The sequence below is a fragment of the Saimiri boliviensis genome, chromosome 9, assembly GCF_048565385.1.
Source record: "Saimiri boliviensis isolate mSaiBol1 chromosome 9, mSaiBol1.pri, whole genome shotgun sequence".
In the NCBI taxonomy this organism is placed as follows: Eukaryota; Metazoa; Chordata; class Mammalia; order Primates; family Cebidae; genus Saimiri; species Saimiri boliviensis.
In genome coordinates this window covers 39,959,472-39,984,999 of record NC_133457.1, presented here as the reverse complement: position 1 = coordinate 39,984,999, position 25,528 = coordinate 39,959,472, and the positions used below count along the sequence as shown (strand labels likewise).

Sequence of the window (25,528 nt, the reverse complement as noted above, 5' to 3'; positions counted from 1 at the left end):
ACAGTGTGGGGAAAATAGCTTCTCTAAAGTGATTTAAATCATTTCTTTACATTTGAGTTTAATTACTTTGTGTTTTAACTACTTCTCATGCAGTATTTTAAGACAAATTCAGGTAAGACATAGCTATAAAGTAGAGGAAAGGGCAGCCCTTTAAAACTAGGCAGGTAGGAAGGAGCTGGTCGTTACTGCTGTTTTAACCATGTCTATAAATGACCACTAAATCAGGCTTTCTCATCCTGAAAAATAATTTTCAATTTTTACTTCCTATGGTTTATGCTAGAAAAACAAAATCTACCGAATATGCTTTTTTAAGCTATACATTCTCCTCTCCTTATTCTGATTCTTCATTTTACCCTTCTGTCAATGTCACATCTTAAGACCCACCACATTAATCCAGTCTTTTGCAGTGTTTTTCGTTTTCTGAATTTTGATAAATACCAGTCAATCACTAATGAAGACAAATAGAAGTAATTGTGAATTAATTCAAACTGTTGATATAGCCAAAGTACAGAAGCAAAGGCAAATCATCTAAAATGACTTTCAATGTTTACTGAAGCTAAACAAATGCTGGCAATGCAGATATTTCACTGAAAGGTATATATTCATAAGTTAGTATCTATGTCTGCAAAAAAATGTTCAAAGCTGTTCATATTACCGTCATTCAGAATGTCCAAAAACTGGGAAGACTCTAAATGTCCCTTAATAGGAAAAAGGATAATGGAATATTGTGCTGAAATAAAAAGAACTAATTATTTTAAAAAAATAATGTGACTGGATAAAAGGTAAATGTTTTTAAAAATCAATAGTACTTTCAAATAATAGCAATGAACAATCCAAAAATGAAATTAAGAAAAGAGTCTTATTTGAAATAACAGCAAAAGGAATAAAACGAAATACCAAAGTATAAATTTAACAGAAAAAATGCAAGACACATATAGTTAAAACTATAAAACATTGTCAAAGGAAATGAAATAAGATCCAAATAAGTGGAAAGACAGCCTATGTTCACAGATCAGAAGACTTAACATTATTAAAACGTAAATATTCCCAAAATTGATCTACAGATTCAATGCAAACCCTATTAAAGTTCTAGCTGCCTTTTTTTTTTTTTTTAACATTGACAGTTTGATCTTATCATTGATATGGACATAAGAGAGATCCAATGTAGCTAAAACTATCTCAAAAAAGAATAAAGTTAAGAACGTGCATTTCCTGATTTCAAAACCTACTACAAAGCTAGAGTAATCAAGACAGTGTTGTACTGGCATAAAAAATATATAAAAATCAATGAAATAGAATTAAGGGGTCAGAGATAAACCTTCATATTTTATGGTCAATTGATTTTCAAGAAGGGTGCCATGATAATTCAATGGAAAAAAATTATCTTTCCAGTAATTGTTATCTGTAAATTTTGTTATCTACATGCATAAGGAAATTTGGACCTCTACTTCACACCTTACACCAAAGCTAACTCAAAATAGATCATATATGTAAATCTAATAACTAAAAGTATAAAACTCCTAGAAGAAAATATCAGAGTAAATCTTTGTGACCTTGGTAAAGATTTAAGTGAACATTTCTTCAAATAACCTATACAAACAGGCAATAGTAACTTAAGGGAGCATTTCTTCAAAGAAGCTATATAAACAGGCAATAATAAACACATGGAAGAATGCTCAACATCATTAGTTATTAGGAAAATATAAATCAAAACCTAATGAGCTATCACTTCATACCCACTAGCATGGCTGTAACCAAATTATATGGACAACAGCTAGTATTGGTGAGGATTTGGAGAAGCTGAAATTCTTGTAAATTGCTAGTGTGAATGTACAGTGATGAAATCACTATAGAAAACAGTTTGGCAATTCATAAAAATGTTAAACATAGATAATAACCTGGCAGTTGCACTCCTAGGTATAGAGCCTACAAAAATTAGAACATATTTCCACACAAAAATTTCTCCAAGTATGTGTATAGCAACATAATTTGTAATAATCAAAAAGTAGAAACAACTCAAAAGTCCCTCAACTGATGAATGCATAAATAAAACATAATATATTCATAAAGTAGAATATCATTCAGCAATAGAAAAGAATGAAATACTGATGCATGCTACAGAAAGAATAAACCCTGAAAGCATTATGCTAAGTGAAAGAAGCTGGTCACAAAGGACCACATATTATGATTCAATTGATGTGAAATATCCAGAACAGGCAAGTCTATATAGAAACAGAAAGTAGGTTAGTGGTTACCTGAAGCGACTGCAGATTTGAAGGTCAGGAGGCATTAGGCAGGAATGTGGAGTCACTGCTGATTTGCCAATTTGAGATTTATTTGGGGTTTTTAAAAATACACAGTTGAGGCTACAGCCTAATTATTTTCCTTTGTTGTCCCTCCTTTTTCTGACTGACAGTTGTATTATTTTCTCTGAATCCTCTTCACTGGCCAAAGGTTGGCAAATAGAGGCAACTCCCAGGCCAGTGAGCTTTACTTGTCATGTAAAAGGAGGCAAGAGGTGGAAAAAAATGACTTTCTGCATTTAACTATATAAAAAAGTTTATGTTTAGCTTGGTAGAGGTGTTACATATAATGCTGTGTTAAAGAACCTTTCCATGCTACTGGTGAATAGGGATTGATGAATGGGAAGAGTTGAGTCAGACGAGTAAGCCCGTCCTGAGTTTCTTGAACATCTTCCCATGTAGGAGGTAAAACCAATCCTGGAAGTGTCTATGAACTTCCATAAATAACTTTAATTTTAGTATAATGATGGCCTTAGATTGTCTGACCTCAGTATGTAATAAAGAATATAAAGTAACATCTGTTATCAGGCCCTACATAGAACATACAGTTGAGTGGGAGTAAACAAAATAAAAAGACAAACATGCATGTTAATGTCTGTGCAAGAGAAACTGGAATAAAAGCCTAAACAGGAACAACTTAAAAAAAAAAAAAAAAAAGAACCAACTGCTGATACATACAACATCATAGATGATTCTCACAGACATTTCAATGAGCAAAAGAAGCCAGAAACAAAAGAGTATATACAATATTATTCCACTGATATGAAGGTCAAGGACTGACAAAACAAATCAAAAGTAATATAAACCAGGATACTGATTATCTCTGGAAGGATGGATGTTGACCAAGAAGGGACACAAGGGAAACTTCTGGGATGCTGGAAATAGTTTGCATCTTGACTTAGATGGTTTTTACGTAGGCATTTACATATGAAAACATTATCAACCTATACACTTACTACTGTACTGTATGCCCTCTAAAGTTTATATGTTCCAACTCTATTTAAAAGTTGTGTTTTTTTAAACTATATATGTTAGCACTTTCTTGGCCATCTAGATATAGCAAAATAGTAGATTGGCATGCTGTTAAAAAGACAAGTTTTAGAGATGAAAAACCTTATTCTAATATTGGTTTTTCTATTCCTTGGTTAATGATCTTGGATTAGTTACTTAACATGTATGATTCTCTCAGTGTTAAATGAAGATGATGATGATAGCTGCCTGAAAGTTGTCTCGGAAGAAAATGCATATGAAAGTATTTGATAAGTTGCAAATGTTAGTAGATTTATTTTAATTACACGGAGGATGCAAAACTCACATATTTTTCAAGTGAATATATTCGGGATTTTCTAATTATTTTTATAAAGACAGGATCTCACTCTGCCACCCAGGCTGGAGTGCAGTGGTATGATTGTGGCTCACAGCAGCCTTGAAACCCTGTGCTCAAGCAATCCTCTCACCTCACCTTGGCAAGTAGCTAGGGCCACAGGCCCGTGCCACCATGCCCAGCTACATTTTTAAATTTTTATTTTATAGAGATTGAGACTTCCTATTTTGCCCAGGCTGGTCCTGAACTCCTGGGCACAAGCAATCCTCCCACTTCGGCCTCCCTAAGTGCTGGGATTACAAGTGTGAGCCACTGTGCTCGGCTTCAAATTTTCTTAATTTAGATATCTAGTATAATAACTCTTCCTAGATTATGCTTTGTGCTAATGTAGTTGGACTCTAGGAAGGATGTAGAAGAAATAGTCAAGTGGAACTGGTGGTTGTACTTCCTGTAACAATACTTTTTGCTACATTTCCCAGCAAAGATCTCCTCGTGAAGATCCACAGGAGAACTTTCTGTATTTTTATATCAGGAAATCACTGGTGATTTTTTTAATTTATGGAAACTGATCATGTTTTCATTTTTAAGATGCCTGCAAAAAACACAGAGAAAAATGTGTCATCTTGACAAAGAGTACGGCTTCAGGACATGTATTTTGTACACTCTGGTCACTCAGCTTTATTCTATTTTCCTACTCATACTCTCACTCTACTTCAGTCCTCAGACTGACTTTGACTTGTTTTGACACATTACGTATCTTGAAAATCTGTTTTAAATCATCTTTAGAAAGAGATGCTATAATGAACAAACAATAGCAATAACAAAGCAACGTAGTTAAACCAGAATCCAGTTTGTCACTCATATCTACTACAGAAGTCAAGAACACAGACAGCAATACCATAATAAGAAATACGCATATGTATAAACACAGCGACCCTGTTCCATAGGAATCAGTGAAGGAGCTTTTACGGTGCCCTTAAGCTCATTTTAATACCAGAAGTCTACTGACTAGAATAGAATCCTCAGAGGGACAGGGATTTGGGTCTATTTTGTTTACTTGTCCAATTTCAGCAGCAGGAAAAGTGCCTACCTCATGTTAAGTACTTAATTAAGATTTGTTGAATTAATTAGCACTGCATATAAAATGCAGTTTTTTACTTCCTTGGGGCCACAGCTACAATTATACCAAAATTCTTTCAAACTACCATGAAAATGTAAGGTATACATGCATGGTATATAAGAGGCAGAATTATGTAAAAAGTACCTCACTGACATTGAGCAAACCAGTTAATAATTTGTTTTTTTTTAATGGAGTTGTTTTAAATAGAGATAATAAAATTGTCTAGTTCAAATTGGAATTTTCTATCTAAAACACTATTACTCCCAATTCTACAAATATATTCTCAATTATTTTTTCCTTATATAAGTAGAATGTATTACTATAAGGAAACATATAACTTAATTTTTTATAAAATGTCATTCCTACAAATCAGCCAGCCATCTTGATATTTCAGTTTCAGATGAGCTATCCATTTGGTATTTCACAAAAAAGATGGAAAGGAGGCTTTTTCAAAAGACATACAAGGATGGGAAAACAGGAAGAGAGAATAGCAATAAACATTCTGTAAGCTAGAAAGTGGGCAGATAAGCAAATATCAATTCAGCAGGCCTGAATCCTGAGTCAGCAACAGGAAACACTGAAAACCAAACCTGCTCCACACCACAGAACTCTCAAAAGACTCAGAGACAAGCAGCAACAGGGGCTTTTGGAAGAGAGTGAAGGAATAGGGACTTAAAAGAAAAATGGTTGGATAAAAGCACTGTAAGAAGTAGGTACTTTCTCAAAACTTCTTCACTATCCCATGCTAATGAGGGAAAGTTCTTCCTTTACCCTAGCAAAAGACTAAGTTTATTTTCCGGAGAGGGCAAATGGAAGGACTTTGACCAGAGAATGCCAGGCATACTTGAGAGTATAATTTTTGAACCAAAAATGGGCATTAACTGAACATATGCTTACTGAATGCTGAACTTCCCAATCTTCAGGATACTGGCAGCCAGACTTTTACCCTGCAGTCAGACGATTGGAAAACATTCCTCAGAGGAATCTAACCAGCCCATGAGTAAACATATAAAATAATGACATTGGATTGTCCCAACATACAACCTAGTTAACTATCCTAAAGTGAAACTAAATGTCAGTGGGCCCCACTCTCATACCAAGAGTTTATAGTTAGCTTTCAGAGTATAAGCAAGCAATTGATTTTTGTATATTTACCTTATAGTCTGTGACCTTCCTGAGTTAGCTTAACAATTGTGAACAGTGTTGTCTGAAGCTTTGTTAGAATATTCTACATAATCAATCATGTCATCTGTGAATAGAGATAGTTTTGCCTTCTTTCCAATCTTTATTTTCTTTCTTGCCTGATTGCAAAGGCCAGGACTACATTAAACCTAAGTGGTAAAAGTCAGCATCCTTGTTTGGTTCCTGACCTTAGAGAATAAGTATTTGATCTTTCGACATTAAATATGATGTTAGCTCTATATTTTTCATAGATGGCCTTTCTCAGATTAAGGAAATTCCTTTCATTTATAATTTGGTGAAATGTTTTATCATAAATGGATATTTAATTTTTTCAAACTCTTTTTATGTCTATTGAAATAATCTTTAATGTGGTGAATTGCTTGATTGGTTTTTGAATGTTAAATCAACTTGGCATTCCTAGAACTTATTTGTTAACATTTAATTAAGAATCTTTAAGTCTGTGTTCATGAGGAATATTGATGTGTATGTATGTACTTATATCTTTTTTATTTATATATTTTATATGTTTTTTTATCTTTTTAAATTTATATTTATATCTCTTTAAGGTATTTATTTAAATATATGCATTTTAAATATTTTTCATTTTTAAATAAAAAATTTTAAATATTTATATTTATGTCTCTTTAAGTGCGTATTTTTAATGCTTCTGTCTGGACTTGGTATCAGGGTGTTATTGACTTCATGAAGTGAGTTGAATAGGGGTATCATTCTCCACTTTCTGAAAGATTTTGTGTAAAATTTATATATTTTTTTAAGTGCTAAATAGAATTCACCAATTAAGCCATCTGGGCCTGTTTCCCAATTCGCTTTTTAGTCTTCTACTCTTAAATACAGACCTATAGACATCCAAAGATTGCCCCAATGTGAACATTAGAATCAATTGGCAAGCCATGAAGAAACACATCCCAATACCGGAGGTTTGCTTGTCTGTTGTGGCCTAAGCATCAGCATTTTTTAAAGCTCCCTCAGTGATTCTGATCATGCCTAGTGTTGAAAGCCTCTCCTGTAACGTGGAAGCTAGAGACAAAAACAACCAGAAAAGAGTAAACTAAAAGAAACAGAGGTTATACAAGGAAATGACAACTCTAAAGAAGTTATCACTGATATCATCAGTAACATGAGAGAAGATAGTGATACCATGAAAACACGAACAAGACACCATAGCAAAGACCATCCAGAGACATCAAGAACTACATGTACTGCTTTCAAAGATGTGGTATCATATAGAGGTTAGGTTTTAGACTCTATCTGGCAGAATTGATTGCAAGTACTGGATCTCCACATTTTACTGGCTTTGGGACCTTGGGTTAGTTACTTAAGTTCTTTGAGACTCTGTTTCCCTAGCTACAAAACAGCAATAGTGATAGAATCTACCTCACGGGATTGCTGTGATAATAAATTGAATAATACTTATAAAATAGTTAGGAGAGTGGTGGCATAATGAATTAATAGTGTGTAATAGTCACTCAAGTTTCTCAAGTTTAAACTCCTGTTGATTGTTACTTGTTATTTTGAGTCAAGGAGAACTAATGCCCTTGGCAGCGTTAAATTAAATAAACTATCTAACTAGCGAATTACCTACCGTTCAAATCTAAAAAGCAAACAATACGTTAGTCCATGGAGAAGAGTAGAATGAGGTGAAAGTATATAAAACAAAGTTATTTTAATGAAGTGAGTATGCATTTCTAAAATGTGTCCTCATTTACCAAAATTAGCTTCAAAGCTACTTGATCATATTTCCTCAGTATTTGGCACAAGTTCAAATATGCCACAGAGCCTTGGACACTCAACAGCATCTGTGCAGCAAGTCAGAACAGACTAGAAGAGTGGCTCTATGAGATCATTCATTGTATATTTTCTAAAGCTTTAATCTAGTTTCATTTTCAGTATTCTCTATTTCGATGACATTTATACTTTAAAACAAATAACAATTTAGTGTACAATTCTTCTGCTGAAGATATTGTTCAGTCTTCTCAAGGCTAGAAGGAAGATTAAAAGAATTCCCGAAAGCCATATTGTTTGGTCCATACCCTTAACAGATGTTAATTGGCATTTTCATTATCGTAGTCATTATGTTTTAGGTTAGGACTAGCTAATGATGAACTTGAAATTTCCAACATACGATGTGTGAATGTTAGTTAGCCTGGGATAGCTCTATATCCCCTAACCTCAAAACATCCATATTTTTGGTGTTTTGAGGTTAGAGGATATAGAGCTATCCCAGGCTAACGTATATATTATAACAAAATATATATATATATATGTTTATGTTATAACAAATACAACATATATATTTCTAAGTGGATGTTTTGAGATTAGGGGATATAGTTATATATTAGTACTAATGAACACTACAATTATTCTACTATATATGTGTGTGTATGTATATATATATGTATATATATATATATAGTAGAATAATTGTAGTGTTCATTAGTACTAAAGAATGCAGAGTTTTTGGACAGATCATTTGGTCAATCCACATTCATTACTTACAATGTTTTACATAGCAGACCAGCCAAAAATGTGAAAACAACTGTTGTTCAATAATGATTTAGAGTAAGAAAACAGGAAGATTCTTAAGTGTGACTTAAATGACAAAATGCCCTTCCCTGGGTATTTTTATCTCTTTGATTATTGGAGATGAGAATTACATGCTCTGACTTAGGACCAAGTCCCATCCGTAGCATCATTCACTTACAATCTTCTTTGTCAAAAGAATGTATGTTGCCTTTTGTCACTGCATGGAGGCTGTCAGACAAGCAAACATCAAAAAAGTTCCACAAACCTCAGAAAGAGCCTAAAAATTATGTTTCCTAGCTTTCAATAAGCTTCATTTGGAATTTTCAGACCTAAAATTAATAGTACCGAGATGTGTTCCAGAACAATCTTTTCTGGAAATTAGCAATAAAACAAAATACTGTAATTCCTCAGGTTACAAAATACTTGCAGGATATGGCCCTTTTCATGCTCTATGAGCCTGGAAAAATATGTAAAACCTACAAATTGTCTGTTCCAAGTAGTCTCTACCGACAATCAAATAAAACCACCCCTCATAGGAAGACATAGTTTCAGTTAGTGTCATTTTCAGAAGGTAGCATCACTTAAGCAATAATATCTTTAAAACAGCAAAAAGTAATCCGTAAGGTCATTACATACCAGGCATCTGGGCAAGTGCAGGCAATCTTCTTTATCTTTGTATTCTTGGGAGCATCTAGCCTAGTTAGAAGAAAACAACACCAGGAATATAACAACGATTTTAACATTAGGCAAAGGGCTTGAATTGATTTCTTTTTAGGGCTATTCAAATGAAAAACACATTCTCACACCAAGAATCCTAATTCTGAGATTCCATTTCTACCTAGGTGTCTCTTGGATGATGCTTAGATTCCTCTTTGGATAGAGAGGGATTGTTAACCTTTAGATTCAAAAACCCTACTCATGCGCCTCTGTCAGATTTCTATGGGCCAAACAGTTTCAGCCAGGGCTCCCGGAATACATATATGCCCATCAAGAATTGTCCAGAGTCTAAATCATTTGAAGAACTAATATCCTATTGAGATTTTCATACTGGAAAAGTTCAGAGACGACTCTTTACTATATATTGGAAAATGAGGCTGAATGTGTACGAATGTATATGAATATTTTTGTCTCTTCTGCTCCTATAGTGCTTTATTTATTTTGTCTGTACTTCCATTTTCTAAGACAATCTCTGGAAGAGATTTTACAGAGATTAATCCATAAGATGGCTGCACTGATGATCACAAAATGCTGCGTTACAAATTCCCTCCCAAGCAGAGAAAGAAGACCAAATTTACAATTAGAATAGTACCCTCTACCTTGATTGCTTCTCTCACTGATGGCATTTTTTTCCCGGAAAACTGTTAAGTATCTGACCTGACTGTTCATACTGTGGCTCCCACAAATATCCACGTTTTTCCAGTTGCCAGGAAGAAAAATCTTAGAAAATTCAGAAAGCATGTCACCAAACTGGTGGTTTGGTGAAATAGATGTAATAATCCTGTAAACTGATTCTTAATAAGTGGTTTGCTTAGATAATTATTTCCTGTTTTGCTCTACAGATAAATAGCAACTGAATTTCATATGGGAATGATCAATAACGCAGGTTCCTTATTAAGTTAAATTACATTCTAATTCCTTCACACTTGCCATTGATTGATACCACTGTGACTCACCAAAATGACAAATTGATTTCCAAAAATGTCCTTGTAGAGAGAGAGGAGCAAATATTTATTTTTAGAGAAAGCAGAAGGGCCATACTCCTTCAAAAAGAGGTCAGCTGGCCTGAAAAAGAGCCAATTTCAGTTGTGTAATGAAAACTGACCCAGGCTCTGAAATCTCACTTGGAGGCTTCCAACAAGATTTCATCACTACTTGGACTATGGTATTTATATGGGATGGTCTAGTTTAATAAGCTGTTTCACCAGCTTCTTAACTTTCACTGAAAGTATTTCTCTAGAAGCCAAGTCCTCCAATCTCACTCCTTTGTGGGTTTGAAGTATTAATTATTGTTTAGATTCTACAAAAACAAGTAGAATGAGCTGCAAGCTTCTATATCTGCTGGTTCCTAAATTGCTTGGCCATAATTCTATTTAGTTATTGTTATTTACTCCCTTGTTGTTTATTCGGCAGGAAGTTCAACATTTTAGAGAGTTAAAATAACCTATAGATCTCCCACAAGCCCTAATTCTTTAAAGGGCTAGGGGTCTCATTTTATAAAACATGCTACGAGCTGAACATCAATAACAAATGAGAAAAACGTATTAAGTCACATACATGAAACAAATTGGCTCAAATCATAATTTAAGTCAGTTTTAAAAGGTGACTTTTATGTTCAATTACTTTTACCGCTAATTTTTCTAAAGTTTTAATATCAAATATGTATTATTTTTATTAAAAGAAACAGTGACAAGAAATATTTAGCATATTTTACCAATTGGAAAAGCAAAGGTTTTATTCTAAATTTCTATTGTTATCAATATATGGTTCTTATAGGATTGTAATCATTGTGCACATACCAGGTGATTGCTATTCATTACTTAGCAAAGAGTTTTTCATGTATCTCTATAGTACACATATTTGTCGGATCTATGGGCCATAAATATTTTATTAATAGAACACAATCAACTAACTCACTTCCCAATATTTAGACACTTGTCCTGACTTATAAAATATACACGTTATGATCAGGCACTGTATTAATTTCCTAAGATGCCATAAAGAAGTGCCACAAACTAGGAGGGCTTAAAATAACAAAAATGTATTCTTTCTCAGTTTTGGAGAAGTCTAAAGTCAAAGTGTTGCCAGAGCCATGCTCCCTTTGAATCCTATGGGGGAGAATTCTCCCTTGCCTCTTCCAGCATCTGTAGCCCCGGGCATCCCTTAGTTTTTGGCAGCATCACCCCAGTGTCCACCTCACATGGCCATCATCTCCCTATCTCCCTTCGCTCTTAATGAGAACACCAATCATGATGAGTTAAAGTCTCACCTGACTCTCATATCACTCCAACTTCACTAATTGCATAGGCAACAACCCAATTTCCAGATAAGTTCACACTCTGAGGTTTCAGGAAGGACATGAAATTTAGGGGGAAACTATCTAAACTTGTACATGTACCCTGAACCATTTTTTTATAGATATGCTAGCATTCTCAGCTTTCATGGGATAAGAAAATAAGATGTTCCACATTTTCAAAATGCATATTTCCAAAAATAAATACGTATTTTATTTGTCTTAGCTCTCCAATCTGTAATTTCTGTGAAAAAACGAATTCGGTTTTTCATATTGTTTTTAAAATCCCAATTCTCCCACAGAAATAAAATCCAACTACCATCCACTTTATATTTAAAAGAATAAAAACATTTTATAGCAATCATAAATTTAGTTTTATGTCCTCCTAATCAATGTTCCTTCTTTCCAGAGACAACAAATTTCCCCACAGATTCCTATCTATGACAGGAGTTTGTGATGGAATAAATAGCTTTCTATTCTTCAAAGTCTGCAGAGGAGATTTTACATCCCCAAAATAAGGGAACCTACATACAGGAAAAAGTACAGTTTGTATCTCATCCTTCACCATCATCAACATTTAACAAGTAGTTATTGAGATTCAGAAACCCCAATGTACTCTTGACAGACAGCGGAATATTCTAAATGTAAAAAGAAGTCATATATATTCTCTTCAATGTAGAAAGAGTCTGAAAAGCCATGGTGTCAGAGTATCAGCTTTGCAAATTTTATATTAAAGAGGGTGGTCTTACATATATTTCATTCAATCCTTTTTCTAAAAAACAGTAGACACTGAATATCATCACCCCTTCTACTCAATTCATTTTCCATCAACACTTCACAGTATGTTTTCAAGGGTCCTAAAATAACACAGGAAACTGTGTGAAGGATAAGAAATAGTGTGTCAGTGGAAAGGAACAGTGTGTGAAAGTTGTCCGAATCAAAATGAGTCACAAAAATGACTATTAGTTTAAGAAAACTCTGACTAATAGAGCCAGTGAAGGCCACAAAGAGAAGGTCCTCATGCTTGTATGCCTGATAACAAAAATTATCATAAAAGACTGCAAAGTCTGCAACCTTGCACAAAGGACATTGCAACCTAACACATAAAAAAGACTTCTATGAGAACATCTGCCCAGTAACTGCCTGTCCAACTTCAGATTGGGATCACCCATGATACTGATCTTCATAGGCAAGGCTAATTTTTTTTTTAATATATAATCCTCCTCATTTTTTTCTTTTTAAAACCTTTGTCCTTGCATATTCTTCCAGAATATGCACATAGTTTACTATAGGCTGCATATTTCCATTGCAATGCTCTATTCCCAGATAAAAATCTTTCCTTATTGAGAGCTTCTCTCTGTTATTTAGGTTGACAAGCAACACTATATTTATTCTGAAGATTGAGATCATTAGTAAAATTATTACAATTTGTTTTTGTAGCAAACTTTCTGGAATCTTAAAAGATAAGTGTTCAACTTTTACACTGTTGGTTGGAGTGTAAATTAGTTCAACCATTGTGGAAGACAGTGTGGCGATTCCTCAAGGATCTAGAAACAGAAATTCCATTTGACCCAGCCATCCCCTTACTGGGTATATATACAAAAGATTATATATCATTCTATTATAAAGACACATGCATATGTATGTTCTTTGCAGCACTGTTTACAATAGCAAAGACCTGGAACCAACCCCAATGCCCATGGATGATAGACTGGATAAGGAAAATGTGACATATATACACATGGAATACTATGCAGCCATAAAAAATGATAAGTTCATGTCCTTTGTAGGGACATGGATGAATCTGGAAACCATCATTCTCAGCAAACTGACACAAGAATAGAAAATCAAATACCACATGTTCTCACTCATAGACGGGTGTTGAATAATGAGAAAACATGAACACAGGGAGGGGAGCATCACACACTGGGGTCTGTTCGGGGGGCTAGGAGAGGGAGAGTGGGGGTGAGGAGGTTGGGGAGGGACAACATGGGGAGAAATGCCAGATGTAGGTGATGGGGGAGGGGGAAGGAGGCAGCAAACCACCTTGCCATGTATGTATCTATGCAATAATCCTGCATGATCTGTGCATGTACCCCAGAATCTAAGGTACAATTAAAAAAAAAAAAAGGTGAGTGTTCAGAGAGGACGATATAATGCGTGGACTGATTTGATGACGTAATCATGGAGGCATCACCATTAATAGTTAAGATCCTGAAATGATTGTTGGAGAAGCACACAATATAGTCAAAGGTCTTTAGAAAAAGATAAGCGCTTTTATGTGAGATGGTAGAGCTTATGGATTTTACATATTCTATACACTTACCAATCAATAACAGAAAATTTTTTTCCACACCTAAAGCTGAATATCATTTTCTAATCATGTAATCACATTGTAGATCTAGAACGGTGGGTCTCAACTTTGGTTACAGTTTTAAAAAAATCTTCAATCTCACGTCATCCTCTAGATCAACTCAATAATTATGTCTAGGGGTAGAACCCAAACATCAGAACTTTTTAAAACTTTCCAAGTGATCTCAATATGTTTTCCAAGCTTAAAGACCACTGGATCCTGTGATATTTTCCAGGTTACTAAAGGCATGAAATTTGGAGACCCACACACTGAGTTCACATCTGTTCTTCAACTTGCTACCTATGCAACATCAAGCAAGTCCCTTGATGCCTCTGAGCCTTGTCTATAAAATAATGTGAAAACTCTTTATTATTTGTTCTTTAACTCTCTAGTCCAAAACCTTCCTTTTATAGACAATGTACAAGAACAAAGATTAAGTGGCTCTTTGATAAAAAAAAAAAAAAGACACTATTCATTAAACATTATTCAACCTCAAATCTCATTTTCATCTCTAACAAATACATCTATCACATCTGTGAGTTGGAAAGAAATGTGGAAGTACATATTCAGAGATGTTAACACTGGTTATCACTGGTATAGGAATAATAGATAATTCTCTTCTCATTTCTCCCTCTCTCCCTCCCTTCCTTCCTTCTTTTCTTCTCTCTAAAAGAAGGAATACAATCTAAGGATCAGGCTGTCTTGATTTTTCTAGTTTCAAGCTGATGTATGATTGTCAGCCAGAAGTAAACAAGAAAACCCAGTTCTGTCACCCCCTGAAACCCCTCCAGAGGTCGTTAGCTTCTCAGTAATCTGCCTCCACAGGTGAGACAACACGGCTGTGTTAGCCACAAGACAAGTCTGCTCCATCTCTAGGAGCAGGCATTTATGAACTCACTCTACACCTTTCACATAGCTCAACTTCTTTCCCTCTGTCCTCTGCTTCTCTGCATGGCTTAAATACCTCCAGGGTTCTCCGTCAGAACATCCTCCAAGGTGAAGTTGACAAGACCATGTGAGACTCCTCCTCTCCTACTCACTTCATTGGCATGTGGTTATTTCATTGTAGTATCATGAGCATAGTTCCTTTGCCCTTCTCACTGCTTGTGCTGAGGCAGCCAAGACTGACACAAGTCCAAGCCAGTCAGTCTTAGGACCTCTGCTAGTAGCTTTGCAGTTTCCCTCTTTTTATCTTAATTCTATTCCTTCACAAAGTCTTGGTTTTCGAATTTATCAATTTTCTAATCAATATGCATTGCTTGTGTAATTTTTTAAGTATTTGAAAATTCCGTATCTAGAAACTGACAGGATGCTTCTATGACATTATTCACCTGTTTTACAAGTATTTATTGCCTATCCACTATGGGCTGTGCGATATGTGGACATCAAAAACCATAGTCCCAGATCTGATGGGTAAAACAAACATTCAATAAACAAACACATACGTGAAAATGTAACTATTTATGGTAAGCGTTAAGAAGCAAAAATATCATAGTGCTTTGAGAAAGAATAGTGAGGTTGGGGCAAAACTTGTCTTCAGTGATAGAGAAGACCTCTTAGGCAGAATAAAAATACTGGAATTTGGCCCTTGTAAGTGAATATGAGCCTTAGGCAAGGAAATGTTTTAGTCGGGAGAATGAATGATGTAAGCTGTACTTTCAAAAGATCACTTTAGTTTTTATACGGATCATGTTTTACTAACTGTTCAAACTGCTCAGTGCTGCAGTAATATGGAATGGACAGATATTTAAAAATCAAATTATTCTATTCAACAATAGCTTGCTATTCTTTTAAGTCAGAGGTCAGCAAATTATGGTTGACCCTTGAACAACAGGGGTTTGAACTGTCTGGGTTCATTTATACGCAGATTTGTTTAACCACACGAGGACTGAAAATACAGTATTTGGATGTGAAACCCACATATATGGAGGGCTGACTTTTTGCATCCACAGGTTCTGCAGGGCTGATTGTGGCACTTGAGTATGCTCAGATTGTGGTACAGACAGGGTTCTAGAACCAATCCCCTGAGAATACTGAGGGATAAATACATAACCAGCAGAACAAATCTGGCCCACTGTCTGTTCTTTACAAATAAAGCTTTATTGGAAAACAACCATGTTCATTTATTGTAATGTCTGCAGCTACTTCCACTCTGTAAGGGCAGGACTGAGTAGTTGTCACAGAGATCATATGGCCCACAAAGCCAAAAATATTTACTATCTGGCTCTTTACAGAAAGCATTTGCAGAAGCTTTTGTAGAGTCCCCAATACCAGATTTCTGCTTACATTTCGATTATGAGGTCAGGTCACGTGGCCAGCCCCAGATGCAAAGGTGGCTGGAAAAGTAAGTGGCAGACTTCTCGCCTTTATAGAACAGGCTCATAAAGGGCTATTGAGTCATCTATTGAATGGTATCTCTCACAGGTCTGAAAAACGGTGACTCTGTCTCAAACCTTAATTTCTCTGACCCCAATTTCTCTCCTGTAGAAAAGAGGGATAATGATATTTGCTTCTTATTGTTGCAAAGGGGATTAAATATAATAAGGATATTAAATATGTTAACTATATTAACATAAAATTCCTGGCACTTCGTATGTTCAGTAACTGCAGCTCTTCCTCTGAATGCCTCTTACAGTTCATCACTGTGCCTCTCTGCAACTTTAACTTGTCCCTGCTCATAGTAGGCACTTGCTCAAAAACAAAGAATAAAAGAACAAATGTTCCCCTTCTTCTACAGGGCTAGGCTTCAGTTGTTGATGCACACTCACAGGATTGATTGTTTAATTCTACTTGGCTGGTAAGTACAGAAGTATCTTCAAAAACAAAGCTTTTGAAAGAAAGTTTTGAACAAAGCCTTCCTGGAGAAGAGTGAGTTAGGGGAAATTCCAGTCTTCTTTTCATTGATGGTAAAAAACAATGGCTGCCAGGGGACTTATCTCAGATACAGACCACTCTCAGATAGCCAGGGATCACCAGTATATGTTGCATCACCTACTCCCTTCCCAAATAAGCAGGCCATGCTCCCGAGACTTGGGTAGCCCCATTACCTGGGAGTCAGGGCAATGCCCCCATGTATAGCCATGTGTTAGATACATAAGATACCTGTTGGACACAGCAATGCAGAAACAAATGTACTCTCCTGACCAAGCCAAAAAAAAGAAGAAGAAAACCACAGATCACAACACTCTGAAGAAAAGGAAGAGGGCTCAGTGGCTTAAGAGCTGGAATCTATCTCTCAGGCCGCTTTATTACTTTTACCGCTCAAAGCACGTTTCCGACAGTAAAGTATGACAGCAGAACACATCAGTTTACAAAACTGTCTTTGTAGTGAAAATATGAGTTGAGGTCTGTGTATTGTTGAGGTTTAGTTGGGAAGCCTGGCTTTTCTCAAAATTTGGACAAATTGCTTATTATCAATGTTTGTACCTCAAATAAAGAAGCTTATCTATATTCTATTAATCAAATGTCTTTTTAAAAAATCTCTAAATCTTTACAAGGTCTTCATTTAGGTCCTAATGATGGGAAAGTGTATGCTTTTAAAAAACAAAAAACTCTCACAAGGAAGTCTATAAGCCTAAAACTGGGTTTACTATTCGTGTTTGCAAAGGGAAGATGAAGATGAGATTGCTAAATATCATCACTGAAAATAATTAATATTTTGATCACATAAAATTTTTTCAATGTTTGCCAGTGAATGTAATTCCATTATTTTGAAATATAAAAATGTTCCAAGTATCCTGTATGTTTCTTGTCCCAGGTTTCCTGGAAATAAGATAGTAGTTCAAGCATAATGTGTTCACAGGGATTATACAGGATAACTACAGAATAACTATCTTTTTGGAAAAATAGCATCTGAAACTTACAAGTTATAGTCACATACAAAACATAAGTAGTATCCTTCAGAAAATATTTGTTGGCATTTGTGAAGTTCTGAAAATACTGTAGGGCAGGATTGGCCTTTTCCCGGTTGTCAAACCAAACCAAGCACTTCCCAGGCCCTAAGCAAGGTCACTGACCGAGGCTGCACTTCCCTGAGTGATGTTCATGACAACTTCCAAAGGCAGGGAACTTCCAGCATAAGAGGCCAAGACAAAGCCTACACTTTACAAGGAACTGGCTGGTGGACCTTGGCATAGTTTCTGGAGAACTTCGTTGTCCAAGAACAAAACAGCCGTGCCTCTTTTTGTTTTCCCTCCTCAAAAAGGAGAGTAAAAACTCAACTTCAAGTTATGCAGATAACGTTCCATTTATTATGGAAGAGTTAAGGTAACCTTTGCGTGGTTGGTACTGCTTAGAAGATACAGAGCAACAGAAATAAAGCGTGCACCAGTAAATAGATTGCTTATAATCTAAATTCTACAAAGCTCAGAAATAACTGTTTCTCTGATATTTTGGACCAATATGGGGACCTTTTTAGATCTCAGAGAAAAAAAAAATGTGTTCCTGAGTTATTCTTGTCTTCTTACTGATTCAGCTGGATCCAGTGTAAAAATGAAATAAATTACTTTCTAACTGGCATTTAAGGTCGCCAAAATAATCCAAAGCAACAGGAAGCCAGTCTCCTTAGCCAAGAACGTAGGGTCTTCCCCTTGCTCTACAATATTTTCCCTTTAAAAAAAAAAACCCTCCCTCCACCTAACGCTGCTTAAGTTACACACATTTACATCTCTTTTTCCCCTTCACTTATTTTGAAAATCTCTCCCCCTCTCCCACCAACTCACTTACTGACTCATGGTTTGGTTCCACACTGCTCTCTTAAAACTGCTCTCTCAAAAGATGCCAGTGATCTGGTAATCCTAGAAGATCTCCATGCAGCATTTCACCCTAAGGACCATCTCCTCTTTCTGGAAGTCCTCTTCTTTCTTGGCTCAGATCAGTGTGTCATCTCACTTTTCTCCCAGCATCTCTGATCATTTCCCCTCAGTGTCCTTTGCTGGGACTTGTGCTCCTAGCCACTTCTTTCTTTGGTTTATTTACTCACACATACCACATGTAACTATTGAGTGTCATTTATGTGCTTGGCTCTGTCCTTGGGTTCTAACTTCAGCCCCACTTTCTCTTTTATCTCTACAAGTTCTCCTTGTGCTATTTCATCCAGCCTCGAGGCTTTGTGTATCAACTCTGCTCACTTCCCTTTTTTCAGCATTCCCTTAATATATTCTTATAATTTTTTCCCTGGATTTTTATATTTTCCTAAATCACCTTCCTGCTGCCAGTTTCATTATTAATAACTACCATTCATCCTATAAAAACTATCCTCCAGCTCCCTCATTCTCTTTCTTTTCCTTCTTTATGTCTCTCACATTTACTATAAAATGTTCATTTCAAAAATTGCCCAAATTTAGAAAACTAGAGAAAAGAGAAAAATCGCAGATAAGCTCACATGCAAAGTCAGCCATTTTACCTTTAGTGAGTTTTCTGCCAGAATTTTTTCAGGTTTTTTTTTTTAAGAAGTGGACTTTTTTAGTCTTCAAAGATCAGATAAATCCAGTCTATTTAAACTGTCCCAAAACATAAAAAAAAAATCAATCTCCTTTTTTGAAGCTAGCAAAATATTCATAAGAAATCTGACATAGATATCTCACCAAAAAGAAACATTAAGTCAATCTTTCTTGCAGAAATTATGCAAAAATACTAAAGTATGGACAAATATAATAAAAATAAAAGTGAGAAAAAAGTGCAAGAATAATTCAATATTAAGAACTTTATTCACTTAAAATAGCACATTAAGCTGGGCATAGTGGTTCATGCCTATAATTCCAGCTCCTGAGGAAGCTGTGGTAGGAAGATCACTTAAGTCCAGGAGTTCATGGCTGCAGTGAGCTATGATCACATCAGTGCACTCCAGCCTGGGCAAGAGAATAAGACCCAGTCTCTTAAAAGAATAAATAATAAAATAAAACAGCATATTAATAAGCCAAAAAATTCTAATAAGTGCTTTAAGTGATGCCAAATAAGACATTTAATAAAATTGAACTCTAAGCAAAATACGAGTGAATGATACTTTTTTGACACAGTAATAGTCATCTCAGCATCATCATGTTTAATACAGAAGAAATGAGGACACTTTTCCGTGATGTCAGGAACAAGAAAAGAAATTCCAGTTTCCTATTGCTCACAAAGTACCAAACAATGCATTTAGACAAAGTATAACTTGCAGTCATCTGCAGAAGATATACCAGTATGCACGAAAAATTTAAGATCATCAACTGAAGAGAGAAACCTAGAAACAATAAGATTTTCTTCAGTCATTTGGCAAAATTTTCACAAACAATACTGACCTGTGCTTTCCTTTGGAGGGTCTATCTATGGAATGGTGTTTGCTGGGTTTGCAAATGGAATTTGGATATTGTTTATTCTTTTTAAAAAAAATCATTCAGTCTATTTAGACTGAATTTATCGGATCTTTGAAAGTTGAGAAATGTGCACATTAAAAAACCACCACCAACAAAAAAGCAAAAACCTTGAGCTGAAAAGATCCTGGCAGGAACCCAGTAAAATAGTTACAAAATAATTATTCAAAAATCAATAGCTTTTTTTATACAAATGATAACCTATAGACAATATAATGATTTAAAAGTACTATCTATAATAGCAAAAGTCTATGAATAAATTTCAAAATTTCTATGTGTAGAACATATACACATCTCAAAAAAAAAAAAAAAAGAAGAAAGAAGAAAACTAAGCTTCTGCTGGCAATAAAAGTGATTCATAAGGGTAGATATAGCTTGACATTGGATAGGAAATGCCGAAAATGCAATGAGAAAAACAGAATCTCTAAATTTAATAAAAACACAATCAAAATACTAAAAAGGGTGCAAATGAGAGAAGAAAGCTGGAAAAAAGCTGGATAACTCTGAAATTCCTTTAGAAAAATGAATATGTGAAAATAGCTCAGAGAAACTTGAAAAGAGTGAAGTAAAGAGAGAAGAGAAGCACTACTAGCATCTTACGAAGTTTAAAGTCACAATACTAGCTTTGCGCAGTGGCAGTATCGTAGCCAATGAGGTTTATCCGAGGCGCAATTATCGCTAAAGTCACAATACTTAAGATAGTATTATACTGGTGGGGGAGTGAACAGACATAACAATGGAACTGAATCCAAAAACTGATCCAAATACATAACGGGACTTAATCTATAATAAAGATGACATTTTTAGCCCATGGAGCAAAGATGGATTATGTAATAAAAGGGATTTTTAAAAACAGACTTATAGTTGGGAAATTTAGCAGGATTACTACTAAGTTTCTCATAACAAAATTAATCCGAGATCAATAGAAGATGTAAATTTGTTAAAACGAAACTTCAAAATAACTAGAAGAAAACAAGTGAAAACCCAGAAGTCAACAGGCAAAGTTTGAACTATTTGATAAAATAATAAAATGTTATCATTTTGCAGGCACAAATATAATAAACAAAGTCAAATAATGAAAAGGTAAAAGTGTATTTGTGTGTATAAATATATTTGACAAATTGCTAATTTTAAATGTACATTCTGACAAACTGCCAATTTAATAGAAAAATGGCATTGTTGTTTTAATGTTTAGCTCTGCAATTCTGAAGGAAGTTAAGTTTCTTTCCACATGTTTTTGGCCATCTATATTTTTGGCTTGATTTTATAATCTGCCCATTTTTATGTTGTATATTTTTATTTCTGTGCAGAAGCTCTTTGAATCTTAACTACACGAACCATTGGTCTGCTAAATGTGTTGTACCTATCTGTACCAGTTCATAACATAACAGAAATATGTAGTTATATCTATTTCTTTATGAATTCAAAATTTCACACCTTGCAAGAAGGCATTTTCCCTATCCAAGTTAATAATGCAAGAATAATATTACAACATACACATAATACATGCGCAATATACTTATATGTCTTATAGGTGAGGGCCTACATTTATTTTCTTCCCAAAGAGCCAAATATTCTTACACAAATTATTGAATAATCTGTCCTCTTCTCACTTATTTTAGGCAAATTTTTGATATATTTTAATTGGTATACATTCCTAGATCTGTGTAGAACTTATTATACCGCTGCCTAAATTACCTGCTTTCATTCCAGCATCAGAAACTTTATAATAACTTCTTGTTTTCTTCCCTTTTTTTTTTTTTTGAGAGAGTCTTGCTCTGTCAACCAGGCCAGAGGGCAGTGGTGTGATCTCGGCTTACTGCAACCTCTGCCTCCCAGGTTCATGCGATTCTCCTGCCTCAGCCTTCTGAGTGGCTGGGACTACAGGCATCTGCCACCATTCCTGATTAATTCTGCATTTTTTAGTAGAGATAGGGTTTCGCTATGTTGGCCAGGCTGGTCTCAAACTCCTGACCTCAAGTGATCTGCCCGCCTCAGCCTCCCAAAGTGCTGGGATTATAGGCATGAGCCACCATGCCCAGCCATAACTTCTTGTTTTCTATACTATCCAGGAGCTTAAGTGCCATACTCATTCTTCTTTTTCAAAATATTGTTTATTTTCTTACAGGCTTAAAAAAAAAAAAAGCAAAGAAGTTTGAATCAATTTGACAAGATTTTTTCCCAAATTCCACTGGAGTTCCCATTAGAGTTTCATTGAATTTAAGGTATTAGCTTGGAACAAATGTTGTTCCAATATGGCTTTCCTATCTAGGAGTATGGTTTGCTTGTACATTTATTCAAATCTCTTTTTTTACATCTCTCTATAATGTTTTATAGATTTTTTTTTTCAAGAAATGTCTTGTACCTTTCTAGTTGAATTTGCTCTTAGGTATTTGATACTTTTGTGGTCAAGGTAAATGGAATAATTTTGACTTCACTTTCTAAGTATTTGTTACAGATACAGAAGGAAGCCATTGATAATGGATATTTAGTTTGTGCCTCTTTAGTGATCTGTTTACTCGTTCTAATAAAGTATCCTACCACCATCTTATGTTTAAGTGTATTACACAATTAATGCTTCCTGTTGAAATATTTGTAACATCTCTGTCTTCCACAGACAATGTCTAATTTATCCTTGTATTTGTAAAACACAGTGATGCTAAATAAACATTTACTAAATTAATGAGTGATAACTCCTGAATCTGCATTCCAATCCTGTCCATGAACTACAGGTTGAATTTCCAACTGCTTGGTGGACATTTTCACATTGGTTTTCCTCTGACATCTCAAATTCCACAACTCTCACCAGAACTTTCAAGACAATCTTTTCTTCTTTTTTTCCTTCCTACCTCATATCCAGTCACTTATCAAGTCCTAAAACTTCTACTTCTGCAATATTTCATCTGTCTGAGCTATCCTTTCAAAGAGCAAGCCCCTCTCCCATTCAAAAAGCCTCCATAGTCAGTTTCCTACTGCCTTGGCAACAAAATCTAAACTTAGAATGGTATTTGAGACTCTCTGCAGTCTGTGTTCGACCTACCTTTCCAGTTCAATCCGTCTTAGTTCCAATCGCCTGCAAGTAGAGACGGAGGTACTTGTGATTTATTGGGGGAGTAGGTGCTCTCGGGAGAAGGCAATTCAGGAAAGCAGAATAAGGCAAGAGAAGGAACTAAACAAAGATGTGGTCTCGGCTGAAGTCCAGCTTCAGCCTAATTCCACAGAGGGCACCGGAGCATGAATTGCAATGCAGTTAATTCCATCTTGAGGCAAAGGGAGCTGCTCCTCGATAACCCCACGACAGTCAGTTATGGACTATGGGCTAAAGATAGGGGGAAGTTAAGCTTTCTGTTGAGCTGGCTCTCATTCAGCTGAGGGCAGCTCCCTGGAAAAAAAAAAAGATACAGCTGTGATCTTATTAGCAGCCAACAGTCATTGCAGCTGGGGTAGAGGCACATGACCTACTAAAGTGGATCTGGGCAGGGCAGCAATATTTCCTACCATCTCCAAATATATCTCACCTTGTTGCCCCCAGCTCCAGTCATTCAATATATTAGTCCGTTTTCATATTGCTGTAAAGAACACCCTGAGACTAGGTACTTTATAAACAAAAGAGGTTTAGTTGACTCACAATTCTGCCTGGCTGGGGAGGCCTCAGGAAACTTAACAACGGTGGTGGAAGGTGAAGGAGAAACAAGCACCTTCTTCACAAGGTGGCAGGGAGAGGGAAGGGGGAGGTGCCACTATCACGAGAACACCAAGGAGATAAACGCCGCCATGATCCAATCACCTCCCACCACGCCCCTCCCTTGATTCACGGGGATAACAATTTGAGATGGGATTTGGGTAGGGAGAACACAGCCAAACCATATGATTCAAGAATACATGATATTTTCCAGATATGCTCAGCCCATCTATTATTTCATGCCTTTCCTAGAATAACCTTTCTACTACATCCAAGTATCCAGAAACCGCTCAACCCTTGACAGAGTCCAAACCTTCATCTCCTGTGAAAGTTCTCTGTCTCCTCAAGTCAGAATTTATTAACCCTGGGTTTCCCATGGCAGCTTGTTTGTTTATACCTCTTAGAGCATTTATTTTTGTGTGCTTTCTCATGTAGTTAAATGTTCGCATATTTTTTTTCTCCCAGCTCAAGGTGGAAGCCATTCATTTTATTCTGCCACTTGTAACAAATAATTAGAAGCATCTGTTTTCCCAAAAGTTTATAAACGACTTTGGTGTAAAAACAGTCTTAATCATCTTTTTTCTTTCATCCCCTTAGTACCTAGCATGAAAGCCAATCAATGTTTGCTGAATTCAGTTGAAAAAAAAAAAAAAAAATAGAAAAAGCAACATTTTTTTCTATCTGGCCCATCTGACATTTAAATAAAAACTGATATCTTATTTGTTGACTTCCTTTTTATTCTCTTCCTCTTCTCTCTTTTGTGATTCTACTAGACCTTCAGTATAAACATTTTATTCACTGTGTCTAGTTTTTTACATACTCACAAATATCATAATTCAATTGACTACTGTCTATTATAATTCAATCTTTTATATCTTTTCATGGCGATAATTGAGATATCAAAGTGTTGTGTTCTGTTTTTAGTTTCACCATCAATTCCCTTTTTATGTTGAGATCACCTTATCTTTCAGAAAATACGAGTTTGTTTGAAAAACAGTATTTTTTTTTTCTTTGAGACAAGATATTGCTCCCCCCAGACTGGGGTGCACTGGGACGATCTCAGCTCACTGCACCCTAGACCTTCTGGGCTCAAGTGATCCTCCCACATCAGCCTCCCAAGTAGCTGGGACTACTGGCATGCATCACCATGCTCGGCTAGTTTTTGTATTTTTTGTAGAGACAGGGTTTTGCCATGTTGCCCAGGCTGATCTCCAACACCTGGGCTCAATTGATCTTCTCGCCTCAGCCTCCCAAAGTGCCAGGATTATAGGCGTGAGCCACCGTGCCTGATGGAAAAACAGTATCTTTTCAAGGACTTATATTAGGCACTGGACATTGGCTTTTGATATGAATGCAAAACTTGAACCCTCAATTTAATGAGTAGAATCATTTATAAAAGAAACAACAGATGCCATTATTTTCAATATACTCATTCTATAGACAGAGATGTGGAAATATAGAGGTTGTGATCAAGTTTCACACTTGTGTAAAACCCTTTAATGGTTTTCCAAGACCCAGGACAAACACAAAGCTGGCAATATGCCTTGCAGGGCCTTTTATGACTTGGCATCTGCTTTGCAACGCAATTGTTTCATCCACAGGCAACTACTTATGTCTGACAATCTCACCATGTGCTCTTAATGCTTCTAATTGAGTC

At 35.7% G+C, this 25,528-nt stretch overlaps 1 protein-coding gene and 1 pseudogene across 3 annotated transcripts in view; one reads left to right on the top strand and one right to left on the bottom strand.

Annotated features, from left to right (window-relative positions):
* The window catches only part of RARB (retinoic acid receptor beta), a 1,029,560-nt gene extending 1,006,080 nt beyond the window's left edge, over positions 1-23,480 (bottom strand). For all 3 annotated transcript variants that reach the window (XM_074405735.1, XM_074405733.1, XM_074405734.1), the window contains exons 1-2: positions 23,230-23,480; positions 9,110-9,169 (exon numbers count right to left, since the gene is read on the bottom strand). The gene's annotated coding sequence lies outside the window, so the exon portion shown is untranslated. The remainder of the gene's footprint in view (positions 1-9,109; positions 9,170-23,229) is intronic.
* On the top strand, positions 20,811-20,872 carry LOC141585746 (U4 spliceosomal RNA; annotated as a pseudogene).
* Positions 23,481-25,528: the final 2,048 nt, after the last annotated feature.